Here is a 15,000-nt window from a genome sequence, read left to right as displayed (position 1 = left end):
AACATCAAAAAGATTTGACTATAATTAAACCATGTAGGTTGACCACTAATCAATGAGTGGTGGTGGTGGTGGTAGTAACTTTGATTTCTGTCACGTCAACAAGTAACATGTGTTGCCTTCGAAATAGCTGCTGCGTACTATTGCAGAGTTGGTCGATCTGATTTTGTCTTTGAACACTGTCAGCCCAGTACAGGTCTACTTGGTAACCAGATACTCACTTGATTACTAAAATCATTTATTAGGAGACATGTGTATTCCAATGAATCACTCCCACTGTTTTAATACTTATTTTATGATACTACTTATTTCCTGGTAGCATTCATGTAACCTTTTAAACTATCAGGGCACCAGTGAAAATATCACTATAGCCTCTGACATGGTTGTGTGATTAAGTTTACTTTGCAACCATTTGGTTTGGGGTTCGGTCCTACAGCATTGCACCTTGAGTAAGGGTCTTCTACAACATCCACAGGTCCAACTAGTGCCTTGCGAGTTTTTGTAAATGCAAACTGTGTGAAAGCTCATCATATATATATATATATATATATATGTGTGTGTGTGTAGATAGATAGATAGAAAGATAGATAGATATGTATATGTGTATATGTATATATGTTATATATGTATTTTACATTTGTTATCACTTCAGTAAATGAACAAAAGTATGATGGATTCACACACAGTTTACATTTGCATATGTATGTTTGTGTGTATGCATGTATGTATATAGATATGTGTGATGGGTAAATTGTCACCATTTTATATTTTTAATTTCGCGAATGTGCCTTGTTTGAAGTAGTTGTATGCTGTCAACTTAATGTGACAGGGAATAATACTACTGTTGGTTAAACCTAGGAAACTACACCGCTTTCTGTCGGCCTTGACACATTTCCTGTGTCCTTATGTTTACAAGGGGGAGACAAGCACCTCCACCCAGCTAAGCCCGCATCCAAAGACATGTCTCTGAGTCTTTTCTCGTCATCAGTCTGGAAAAGTATGACCTGCTAGTCGAAGATGCCTGTCAAACTCTTGTAAACATATAATTCTAGTGAAATACATTCACTGATTTCAAATTTAGAAATAATACATTTCTAAATCTCTCAGAGAGATTTATGCAGTAGTGATATGATGAAGTAGTTGTATGCTGTCAACTTAATGTGACAGTCCTCTGAAGGGAATAATACTACTGTTGGTTAGACCTAGTAAACTACACCGCTTCCTGTCGGCCTTGACACATTTCCTGTGTCCTTATGTTTACAAGGGGAGGCATTTGCAAACAACTGCTGACAAATCATTGAATGCCTATTTTGGTGTTAAATTGTAACTGGGGATGAAAAATGCATTTGTTTCCATAATCCTAATAAGAGAAATCAGTGGCTTCATTTCTGCCAGCTTCAGAACCTGTTTTCAAACAAGGGTTATTTGAAGAGAAAGTCAAGTGTATTTTGAGGGGGTGTTGCACTTTGAGCATGTCTCAGATGGTCATGCTGTAAATGTTAATCTTTATGCTCAAAAACTGTGACAAGTATATGATCACACACACACAGGCAACACATGCCAGCATGAACAATGAAAATTAAATGATGATGCATGCATGCATGCATACATACATCCATACATACATACATCCATCCATCCATACATACATACATACATACATACAAAGATGCGTTTTTAGATCGGACCCATATCAGGCACTATGTGCTGTGTGAGTTAAAAAGAGCTCTTCAGCAATGGAAGCAGCTAGAAATATTTGTTTTGTGTATGAAAATGAAACTCCAAGTGTCCAAACAAGCCAACAATAATATGGTTATTTAAGCAGCTAGAAATATTCATTCAGTCTATGGAAATGAAACTTCAAGTGCCCAGATATGCCAACGATAGTATGGTCACTTAAGCAACAAGAAATATTTCATTGTCTATGGAAACAAACTCCAAGTGTTCAGACATGCCAATGATAGCATGGTCACTTTCACTCAGGAAATTTTTCTTATGCAGTTTCTCCTCAATCTGGACGATGGGTTCTGTCCATACTGAGTATCTGAAAACTGCAGAGGAAAATCAAAAGCAAACTGAATGAAAATTAGTAAAACAATTCAACTGAAGTCACACTTCAAATATAAAGCATTTTTATGAACTAAGAACAGTGTCTAAACTTAGTCAGTGGATACCTCATTATCTGACTGCTTCTCAGCTTAATCAAAAAGCTGTTCTCTGCTCATCATTGAAGAGTAGATTTGCTACCAAACCTGGATGAAACCTTCACAAATGGTGAAAAGTGGATTTTCTGTACTTATCTATCTATACTTATAGTATAGGTGAGTTTGTGAGTGTGTGTGTGTATGTATGTGTTGCATCTATAGAAATCTACACCTTACAAGATAGCAATCTGGGAGTCGCACCAATGGGATTCTTCATGGTCGAAAATGCCTGGAATCGGCCCTTTTTTTCTTTTTGTTGCTTCCTAACACGTGAATTTTTGCCTTTAAAATAATTTTAAACCATAAATTCTAACAATTTAAAGTCGCCATTATTTGCAAACATGAGTTAAGTCCCCTTCTAGTGACGGTGCAAAGAGAGAGAGAGAGAGCGACAAAGATAACAATAGGGGTCAATTTTGGCATTTTCTTATTATTTTGGGGAATTCAGCACATTTTATATGAACATAAGGGAGATAACCTACGTTACAACAAATCAATGTCAAACAGGTGCTAATGGTTTACGAAGTGTCCAGCTAAATGTAAATATTTACATATCCTGCTTTCAAGGTGAGAAGTTTACCAATAACTAATAATAATATTCCAGACAACAATTTTAAGAAGGTTTCCATTATTTGGAAAGTGCCATTTTATGTATTTTTTAATATACCCCGTTTACTAACGAAATACTCATGAACTACAAAAAAACCCTACCAATATCAATGGACGCTTAATTAGTATTTATATGTTTCAACTACAAAACACAATATGGGCCTGAAACACACATGAGCAGGTTCTATTCACAACTTTGCTAAAATGAGTCAATTTCGGCATTTTCTTCTGTTTGGGAATTAACCCATAAACTGCTGGGATTTTGTTGTATGTAACACGAACTGCTGAGCTTATTTTAGGTAAAGATCAACATCGATCTATCACTCGAAAAAATACTCAGTGTTTCTTAACACCTTCTGTGATTGGCTACGCTGTTTCTGGGGTGAAAGGGTATTGTGTGCATACATTATACGTCATCAAAATTAGGTCAGATCATGCCCTACTTCCGTGGCCATGCACGTGGCCTATCGCACTGGCCACTGAGGTGGCCTATCGCACTGTCACGTTGGCCACTGAAGTGGCCTATTGCAGTTTATGGGTTTACCACGACATTCTACATAAACAAAAGGAAGATAACCTACGTTATAGTAATTCTATGTAAACCACGTGCTAATGGTTTACTAAGTGTCCAGCTAAATGTAAATATTTACATATCCTGCTTTCAAGGTGAGAGGTTTACTGAAATTTTACTAACACGCATTCAATTACAAATACATTTTCTGTTTATATATTCCTCCTAACTTTCCCCAAAAAACTATATAAACGCTACCAATATAAATGGATGCTTAATTACTATTTATATGTCTCAACTACAAAACATAATATCGGCCTGAAATACACATGAGCAGGTTCTATTTCCAACTTTCGTAACTAGCCACCCTGTAATACGTGTTTTTCATTCCAAAACCATACGTTGCTCACCTATTATTTTGTAAACAATGTTACGAAACTGTTCATGTTTTCGAATTATATAGATATATATAAAGCAAGGCTTTCCTATCCGTGTGTGAAGGTAACACACACAGTCATGTTAACAAAGGGATGTGGATTCGCGTCACACGTGCATGGGAAAGCATTATTTTCTCTGTCGAGGGCTTATATGCACCCCCACCATTCTTTGACAACTGATGTTGCTGTGTTTACATTCGCCCAACGACGGTGCTCCACCATGGCCGCGGTCACATGACTAAAACAAGTAAAGCAATAAAAATCTATGCCATTTTAATCCCGAGCAAGGCCTGGTATGTCTGCTAGTATCCAATAAAAATGACAATGGTTAGCACCCAAATTAGGACTACAACTGTAAAATGTTGTCCTGTGTTTGATGGGATATGAAGGGTATTGTCTATCAAAAAGTCTTAAACAGTTAATGTAGAGAGTTGTTGATTGAAAGTATTGCTTAGAAAAAGTGCCCATCATTGGTCAGTTGTAAAAAGGTTTTAGACCAGACCCATATCAGACACTATATGCAGTGTGTGTTAAAAAGGAGTTTTAAAAGAAGGGGAAATGTAACGTGGGCTTAGTGGAGAACATATGCATGTGTGTTTGTGCGCGGGGGGGGGGGACTAGAACACCTTTATTTGGTTGGCTCCTAATGGACTGTGCCACAATATAAATGAATATGAGCAGAGACATTTGGCGAGCTGTATAAAGAACTGTGTTGTTCTATGTTGAATCACTTGTGATACTGTTACAAATAAGTTATCTTTTGTTGAAGGTTCTGTTGAACTTTTGCTGACTAATTGTCGTTTGCCTTGTTTTTGTTTTCTTCCCCATCAGGGGCGAAAATAGCATTAAGCTATGGAAGTGGTGCAGGCACCCGAGCAAACATGAGCCAGGAGCTATGCTTCGGTAGCAAGCTTCAAAAATGTTACAGCCATTAACCGGCTGGAAGTGGAAGAAGTACAGATGGATTTAGACATATTGAAAAGAAGCAAGGAATTAATTCAGAGAAAGGAGTCAAAACTGAAGTTGACTCCCCCGGAAGATGTAACAATAATGAAAAACGAAAAAATGGTGGTGTTCAGAACGCTGTCAGTTACGAGTAAGAAAATACAGATGGCAAGTGAAGAAGCCATAGAGGAGGGCCTGAAAGAAATAAGGAACGACATTCAATTTTTTTGTAGAGGGAGAAAATTTGGCACAGTGGAAGTGCACTTTGCTACTGTAGAGGAGGCAATAAAGCACTCCGCTACAACATTGAGAACAGAAGAATGGGCACTCCAACCAACCTATCTCGGTAAACAAGTGGCGAGAGTAAGGATTGGCAGGGTGCCCCCTGAGATCGTTGAGATGTGGTTGCTTGCAGCAATTTTGACGGGGACAAAAGATGACCCAAATATACTGCAAGTGAGTTGGACAAAGCAATTGAACTGGTGGGGACATGGCCTGGAAGTTATAATCCAGACCACCTCACAAGACTTGCAAGAAATTATGGAAGAAATCGAGCTGCCAGAAAAAGTGAAACTGCGAGCGATGGTGGAGAAAGAGGGGGAACATAAAGGAGAGCTACCCCCTTTTAAACAACCAGACATTAGCGGAGGAGGAGCAAGAAGAGAACAGCAACAAAGACGAGAGGACAGAGGAAACTGTGGAAGAAACAAAAATGGAAAGTACAGATGAAGAATTTCAAGAGGTAAAAAGCAGAAAGAGAAAGGAACTAAAAAATTCCCCCGAAGAACCCGAACAAGAAGAAGAAAGAAACAGGTAACACACAAGCACCCAATACACAGAGAAAAAATATAGAAAACACACCCACACAGTCTACCACACTGCTGCAAACACCCAAGAAAACCACAAACATCTCAAACTACCCAGAATTGCCAGATAAGGATACACTAACAGAAACACATATAGATACATAAGCAGACACACAAGCCTCACAGGCCAGTCACAGAAATAGGGCATATTTGATAACCTATATATATGAGTGGTTGGCGTTAGGAAGGGCATCCAGCTGTAGAAACTCTGCCAGATCAGACTGGAGCCTGGTGTTGCCATCCGGTTTCACCAGTCCTCAGTCAAATCGTCCAACCCATGCTAGCATGGAAAGCGGACGTTAAACGATGATGATGATGATGATGATGATATGACAAGCATGGCCATTAAGAAATGAATTTCAAAAATCAAATCAGCAATAGGAGTTGAAATGCTTGTAGAGTGGTGCATGTCAGGCACGAAATGCATACTAATAGATATGAACAGTTATAAAAACTAAAAGGAATTTTTGGCAATGACATAGACTCACCAGTACCGGAGGTGAGATTTGATTCTCTACCTCCCGTGATGGAATATGAGAACTTGAGACAATATATGATCTAATATGGTAAATTTTAATTTGATTTAAAATTGATAAACATTGATGTAAAAAAATAGTTAAATGGTACTACTTGAGAGTAGGGCTCAAGTAGCCATTACACCTTCATTAATTATATAATTCATTTCATTCATTTGTTTATGTCTTTGTGTTGTTTGTCCTTGTTTGTCCCCTCTGTGTTGGGCCCACAGTGGCCAATTAAATGAAAAAGAGCTGTGTAAAGCTAAGAGTTGCATATTGTCAAGTGTGATTAAGAGTATTGTGTATCTTGAGTAGAACAATTTGCGAAGATATGATTTATTATCTTGTTATATCGTATGTCGAACGTGCGATGCAACAGTGTGTCAGACAGCTATCAACTTTCTGAGCTAGGATTCGAAATCTAATCCACATTTTTTCCACAAATCATGAACAGATTGTTCTAGCCTATTGCACTAAGAGCTTAATGAGAATAAGCTAACCCTTAAACATTTTCAAGTTGTTCATTGGTCAAAATTGATTAGAGGGGAAAAGTTCTTCGTTTAACATGACCTAATTTAGTTACAAAGAATATATATGTTCATCAGATTTACGTTTGTATGTATATGAAATAAAAACAACAACAATCCTTTCTACTAAAGGCAAAAAGGCCTGAAATTTGCAGGGAGGGGGACTAGTCAATTACATCAACCCCAGTGTCTCACTGGTACCTAATTTATCAACCCCGAAAGAATGAAAGGTGAAGTTGATCTTGGTGGAATTTGAACTCGGAATGTAGCGATGGATGAAATACTGCTAAGCATTTCACAGCATGCTAACAATTCTGCCAGCTCACCTCCTTAATAATGATAATAATAATCCTTTCTACTACAGGCACAAGGCCTGAAATTTTGGAGGAGAGGGATAATCGATTACATCGACCCCAGTACTCAGCTGGTATTTATTTTATCGACTCCGAAAGGATGAAAGGCAAAGTTGACCTCAGCAGAATTTGAACTCAAAACATGAAGACGGATAAAATACCACTAAGTATTTTGTCCAGCACACCAATAACTCTGCCAGCTCACTGCCTTGATAATGATACTCTTTTACTTGTTTCAGTCATTTGACTGTGGCCATGCTGGAGCACTGCCTTTAGTCGAGCAAATTGACCCCAGGACTTATTCTTTGTTAGCCTAGTACTTATTCTATCAATCTCTTTTTGCCAAACCGCTAAGTTACGGGGACGTAAACACACCACCATCAGTTGTCAAGCGATGTTGGGGGGACAAACACAGTCACACAAACACACACATATATATATATACATATATACAACGGGCTTCTTTCAGTTTCCGTCTACCAAATCCACTCACAAGGCTTTGGTCGGCCTGAGGCTATAGTAGAAGTCACTTGCCCAAGGTGCCACGCAGTGGGACTGAACCCGGAACCATGTGGTTGGTAAGCAAGCTACTTACCACACAGCCACTCCTGCACCTATATGATGATGATGATAATAATAATAATAATAATAATTACGCTTTCTAATTTTGCACCAGGCCAACAATTATGATGGGAGGCAGCAAGTTGATTACATTGACCCCAGTACTTAACTGGTATTATATTTTATCAATCCTGATAGGACAAAACACAAAGTTGGACCAGTAGGATTTGAACTCAGAATGTAAAGAACCAAAATAATAATGCACTAATGATTCAGTTAACATGCCATCTTAATGAGTACAATAATAATGAGTTAATTGTTTATAGTGCTCCCTATGAGTTAGCTCACTCGCCATTTTCCTCTTCTAATAAAAAAATATTGATTGATAATACATTGATTATAAACTTTTACAACTCCACATTTATGACTGAAATAAGGAGCAAAGATAGAATGTGATGGTTGAAGGAGTGTATTGGTGATAGACAGTTAAATTCACATCTGTTGTAACTAACTATTGTATTTTTTTTTAGGAAAACCTGGTTATACTTTCGACTGACCAGGTGTTTGTTCAGCTGTTGTCCACATTGGATATTTGTCCTACCATATTTTCTGCCTTTGTTCTCATTAGTTTTATTTCCCCCAAATTTCATGTTGTTTTAGCTGGTTGAGTGGTTGAATCATTGGGGTTCTGGACAGCTGAACAACTAGATTGATAGACTAATGTTTGATGAAAGATGAGCCAGGGAAGCTGCTGGGTTAATGAAGTGTTTCATGAATGGATTAATGGACTAATAGATTGATATAGCGATGGATTGATATAGTGACAGACTGATGAAATGATGGACTGATACACTGGTGGAGTAATGGCCTGATGAAGTGAGAGACTGGTGGATTGAGAGACTGGTGGATTGAGAGACTGATGGAGTGATGGATTAGATTTTTAGCATTTAAACTGACAATATTTGGCCCAAATATTTAACCTGTTTATGTTTAAACAAGCCAGATGTGGCCTTTTACACCAACCCTACAATATCATTTTAAAAATAAATAGTTACCTCATCAAAATCTCAAAGCTACAAAATAATGCATGATTAATTCAAAACAACGCAGATAAATAAGCATTACTTTTGACAGAGTGAAGGCACATGGCTTAGTGGTTATGATATTTGGCTAATGATCGTAAGGTTATGGGTTCAATTCCCAGCAATATACTGTTTCCTTGAGCAAGACACTTTATTTCACATTGCTCCGATCCACTTAGCTGACAAAAATGAGTTGTACCTGTATTTTAAAGGGCCAGTCTTGTCATACTCTGAGTCCTGCTGAATCTCTCTGAGAACAATGTTAAGGGCACATGCATCTATGGAGTGCTCAGCCACTTGCACATTAATTTCATGAGCAGGCTGATCTGTTCATCAGATCAACTGGAACTCTTGTTGTCAAAACTGAAAGAGTGCCAGTAGTATACCTTTGATAGAATAATGTGAATGCTAAAGGGTTAAAGCACTGGCAGTCTGGCTGACATACTGGTTTCAAATTTTGGCACAAGGTCAGCAAGGTTGTAGGAAGGAGTAATTTCCTTACATCAACTCCAGTGTTCAACTGGTACTTATTTTATCGACTCTGAAAGGATGAAAGGCAAAGTCAAGCTTGATGGAATTTGAACTAAGCGTTTTGTCCAGCACAGTGACTGCTAGACCAATGGCCAGATGTGTGATTGGTTATTTCTCTTTTACTAAAATAGACAGTGGAGGCGCAATGGCCAGTGGTTAGGGCAGCGGACTCGCAGTCATAGGACCGCAGTTTCAATTCCCAGACCGGGCGTTGTGAGTGTTTATAGAGCAAAAACACCTAAAGCTCCACAAGGGGATGGTGGCGAACCCTGCAGTACTCTTTCACCACAACTTTCTCTCACTCTTACTTCCTGTTTCTGTTGTGCCTGTAATTCAAAGGGCCAGCCTTGTCACACTGTGTCACGCTGAATATCCCCGAGAACTACGTTAAGGGTACACGTGTCTGTGGAGTGCTCAGCCACTTGCACGTTAATTTCATGAGCAGGTTGTTCCATTGATCGGATCAACTGGAACCCTCGACGTCGTAAGCAACGGAGTGCCAACAACAACAACTAAAATAGACAATTCTTTCTTCTGTTGAGTCCACCAAGATCAAGGGATGCATTGTGTCCTCGAGCAAGGTCCTTTATTTTTCACTACCCTCGTCCACTCAGCTGAAAATTAGAACCAGCAGCAGCAACTGCTTAGGTTAACCTTTTGAGGGACTGATATCCCTATCAAAGATAGGAATAGCAACTGCCCAACACCCTATTTTCCACAATAGAAAGATCATTACGACAGCCTGAGTTGCCCAATTTGCCTCAACTTGTTTAGCCCCAGATTAGCCTTGATTTAGCAGGTCTATAATCAAAAATATTTCAGTTGTGACAACCTCTCTTTTCCTAAGCACACAGAACGGCATCATCTAAATTATTTTTTAAGACAATAAGGCTTGATTTGTGGGATATTTGGCTGATGTTTTTAGAAGCTTCTTTGTTGGTTGAGGAATACAAAGTGGTACTGAAAATTCCTGGCTTTAATGGTATTGCAAAAGGCCTCCAGTCTTCTGAGTTCTTTTACAGGGCTTGGAAAAACTGAAGGACCACTGGAACGAGTGTGTGAATCTGAGAGTGGAATATGTTGAATAAAATCATAATTAACCCCGAAAGGATGAAAGGCAAAGTTGACCTCGGCAGAATTATCTAACCCATACCAGCATGGACAATGGACGTTAAAGGATGATGATGATATATATGTAGTTATATATATATAGATCATCATCATCGTTTAACGTCCGCTTTCCATGCTAGCATGGGTTGGACGATTTGACTGAGGACTGGTGAAACCGGATGGCAACACCAGGCTCCAATCTAATTTGGCAGAGTTTCTACAGCTGGATGCCCTTCATAATGCCAACCACTCAGAGAGTGTAGATATATATAGATGATGATGATATATATATATATATATATATATATATATATATATATAACATATGTATATACATATATATATCATATTTATATATATATATATCATATTGTAGACATATATATACATGTATGTATATCTTAACTATATATAAAACATATATTCTTTTATTTTTTTATTCTTTTACTTGTTTCAGTCATTTGACTGCGGTCATGCTAAAACACTACCTTTAGTTGAACAAATCGACTCCAGGACTTATTCTTCTTTGGAAGCCTAGTACTTATTCTATCGGTCTCTTTTGCCGAACCACTAATTTACGGGGACGGACGTAAATACACCGACATCAGTTGTCAAGCAATGGTGTAGGGACTAACACAGACACACAAATACATACATACATATATATATATATATATACATGATGGGCTTCTTTCAGTTTCCATGTACCAAATCAACTGACAATGCTTTGGTCAGCCTGTGGCTATAGTAGAAGACACTTGCCGAAGGTGCCATGTAGTGGGACTGAACCTAGAACTATGTGGTTGGGAAGTAAGCTTCTTACCACACAGCTACTCCTGTGCCTATGTATATATATATATATACATACAACAAAAATTTCAATTCAGATGAATATGGTACTTAAGTTGAGGCACCAGAATTTAGTACGGTATTATCCATATCATTTCAAAATAAGGTGATTAAAATCAAAATAAGCAACAAGGATATCCAGAGGATATCCTTGTTGATTATTTTGATAGATAGATAGAGAGATAGGCAGGCAGACAGACAGACATAGCTTTATATATCTGTAGAAAAAGAGGGATGGGGAAGAAGTAAATAAATAGACATGTCTATTTACTTCTTATGCTCATATGTGTATGTTTGTATACAAAAAACATACACAAATATACACATACACATGTACTTATTTGTAAGAACATTTATGAACCCAGAGAAGGAGAAGAAAGAGATTATTGACACACCCATATTGCGGTTGGGTGATTCCTGTTTAAAAGGGCAAACAGCTATAAATGCATTTGTGTATGTGTGCGACATATGTTTTTCAGTGAATACCATGAACCATTCAACAGTTGGTCTATTTACAGAAAAGTTTAATTTCTTGTAGTGTCAATGCAAAGATAGGGACCACTAGGCATAGTACATCCTGCAGCCAAATCCTGCATATCACACTGTACAGTCTGAAAAATGGAAGGTGATACATGTGTCTAAGATAGTGGATATAGTACCCATTAAACAAAGGTAGGGTGATCACAGCTTGAACATTATTGATTGGAATAAGTTTGTTTAATCTTGGATGAGCAACACACTTGCTCAAGGTGCCACGTAGTGTCTAAACCCAAAATCAAATGGTTGGGAAGAACACTTTTTAACCACACAGCCACATCTAAATCTTTTCTTTTTAAATATATATATATATATATACACACACATTTGTGTGTGTGTGTACACACAAATACACCCTCCTCCAACAATAGAGTGTAGTCACCATATTTCATTCCATAATGGCAACCTCTGACTAACACTCAGACTAACACTCTGTTGAACAACTAGTGTGAAAATAATTGGTAAGATTCGCCATAATGGATATATAATATTATGCACTTCGATTAATATATACATATATATAAATATATACATATACATGTACATATATACATGTATAGTTTATAGGTTCAATATAAGTAGAATAAAAAAAAGTACTCCATCCAGTGAAAGATAAATATCAATTTTACACATATAGCAAAAGAGCTTTTATGAAACTTTTATGATACTGCACAAAATACACCATGTATCTCCAAGCAATTTTTCAGACTCCATTTATGTATTAGATATATTTTAAAAAACAAAGATGCTGGAATACGAGAAAATAGGAAAAAAATAAGAAGAAAAATCCAAAGAAGGTAGATGCAAAAAATGGAATAAGAAGAAAGAAATGAAAGCCAAAAACCAAGATCCCCATCCTCCTTGATTGCAGAAACTACATTAAATACAGTTTGTATAGAACAAAATAACAGAAAATATGTCAAAGTTTGCAAGACAGCAACTCAATCCTAAATGGGTGGTGTCCTCCAGTTCAACAAAAGAAAACTGTAACAGCTTGAAAACTATTGATTGGTATAAGTTTGTTCGATCTGGGATGATCTGGGGATGTACAAATTCTTGTAGTGTATGCTAGAGCTGTTGTTTAACATCTAATTTCTGTCTTACAAATCCACTGATGAGGCTTTGATCAGCACAGGGCAGACCAATGCAACCCTAACACTAACTCCTACATAGTTTGTTTCTACCCAAATTCATTCAAGGCATTAGCTGGTCTGGGATTATAGAAGAGAGCACTTGCCGAGGGTGCCATGCAGTGGGACTAACCTGAGATTAAGTGGTTGGGAAGCAAATTTCTTAACTATACAGCCATGCCTGCACCTAGCCATGCCTGCATCAATTTATACATTAATTTAATTTAATCAGTTTAAGCAATCAGTCCATATAAAAACTGATAGACCATGACTAACTGAGAAAGGTAAATAATACCGCTTGCATATTAGAAGAAATAAAAATAAAAACATTTAGAAAGAAGGGAAAGAGGGAGAAAGGTGCAAAGAAAATATAGTTGAATGTTTCTGCTGTTAAATCTTTTTTGTGGCCTCCATGAATTGAAAGATGTTAGGTTTTGATAGCTTTACATTATCAACAGGATTCTGGTTGCCTACCACCTTCTTAGCCCTACCATCTGTGACACACATATAACAAAGACAATAAATGTTTGAGGACACAACAGAGGAGTTATTGTGTAAGTCACACAACTAGCTCAAACTGTTATAAGCATGCGTACACACACATGCATACGCACGCACATGCACGCACACACACATATCTTTTGCCTTTTATCTTTTGTTTCAGTCATCAGATTGTAAACAAGCTGGGGCACCACCCTGAAGGGTTTAGACAAACAGATTAAACCTAGTATTTATATTTTTTAACATCTGGTACTTATTCTATCTTTTTACTTTTTTTTTTTACTTTGCTGAGTCACTAAGTTACAGGGGCATAAACAAACCAACACCAGTTGTTAAACAGTAGTGGAGAACACAAATACAGTATGCACACACACACACATTTACCTAGATTTGATCCCTGATGGGAAAATCTTCAGAAAATCACATATACACCTTTGTCCGTAGTGAAAAATCAGATTTAAAGCTATTTATAGTCTATAAATATTGTTTTCAAAGTTTTGTACAAGGCCAACAAGTTCAAGGGAAAGGTAATTTTTATTACATCGACCCCAGTACTCAAATGGTACTTGTTTTATCACTCCTAAAATGATGAAAGGCAAAGTCGACCTCCTAGGCATTTGAACTCAGAAAAAGCCTGTAAATCAGTAAAACACACACACACACATACATATATATATCACCATATTTCCTTCCATATTGGCTAATTCTGATGAGTGTAAGGTTATATAATGAGATTGTTACATAACACTCCATTGTACTCCTAGTGTGAAACCGATTGGTTGGTAAGATCAGTCATGATGGATATGTAATACTGTACATTTTGGATATATATGTGTGTGTGTGTGTGTATGTATTTATGTGTATATATGTATATGTATATACGAGGTGGCTTCAAAAAGTTCCCAGACTAGTTCTGTAGTGTGCCAACACATGGCAGCACATAGTTACATGTGCAGTGAGAGATAGTAGTGATATCATTGTGTTTACTTTGCAAGTTATGAAATTTGTGTTTTGGAGATCATGTGTATGCTGTAGTCTTTGATTTTTGTCATTAACAGGAAGTTGGAACAAAGAGCCAACATGAAATTTTGCATTAAACTTGGGGAGTCTGCAACAGAGGTATTGAGCATGCTTTGGTAAGCTTATGTTGAAGAGGCAAAGGGTTGTACGCAATGTTTTGAGTGACACAGGTGCTTCAAAAGCAACAGAATGTCCCTGGAAGATGATGAGCAATCTGGAAGACCTGTCATGAGCATCACACACAGAAATGTGGAGAAAACTCATCAGCTTGTGCATGAGGATCGTTGGAGGACAATAAAGAACATTATTGTTATTGCTGGTCCGTTGTATGGTTCTGTGCAGGTAATCCTAATGTTTGGATTCTTCATGAGGACAATGCACTCTGTCACCGAGCTCCCCTTACTCATGAGTTTCTTGCCAAAAACATGTTATCGCTTCTGCATCCACCCTATTCATTAGATTTAGCACCTGCAAACTTCCGTGTCTTCCCCAAGGTGAAAATGCAGCTCAGAGGTCACCTTTTAACACCATTTTCGAGATGAAGAGCAAATCACAGAAGGTCCTTGACTTGCTTAGGGAAAATTACTTCCAGGCCAGATTCCAAAAGTGGCAGGAATGCTGGGACTGGTGTACTGCTACACAAGGTGGCTATTTCAAAGGAGACGATGTTAAAACTTAGGAAAATAAGTCAATTTCTGGCTGTGTGGTAAGT

The 15,000-nt window shown here is 37.7% G+C and overlaps 1 protein-coding gene and 1 long non-coding RNA gene across 3 annotated transcripts in view; one reads left to right on the top strand and one right to left on the bottom strand.

Moving 5' to 3' along the window:
* LOC128247821 (uncharacterized) overlaps positions 1–15,000 on the bottom strand; it is a 97,051-nt gene that overhangs the window by 8,063 nt on the left and 73,988 nt on the right. The gene's annotated exons all lie outside the window — the stretch shown is intronic.
* The window catches only part of LOC128247823 (uncharacterized), a 33,825-nt gene continuing 22,135 nt past the window's right edge, over positions 3,311–15,000 (top strand). Inside the window, exon 1 of the long non-coding RNA XR_008264144.1 lies at positions 3,311–3,476. This is a non-coding gene — a long non-coding RNA (uncharacterized LOC128247823). The remainder of the gene's footprint in view (positions 3,477–15,000) is intronic.

Source organism: Octopus bimaculoides, chromosome 5 (assembly GCF_001194135.2).
Source record: "Octopus bimaculoides isolate UCB-OBI-ISO-001 chromosome 5, ASM119413v2, whole genome shotgun sequence".
In the NCBI taxonomy this organism is placed as follows: Eukaryota; Metazoa; Mollusca; class Cephalopoda; order Octopoda; family Octopodidae; genus Octopus; species Octopus bimaculoides.
Note: the sequence above shows the minus strand (reverse complement) of the source record. Positions and strands in the feature narration are given on the sequence as shown.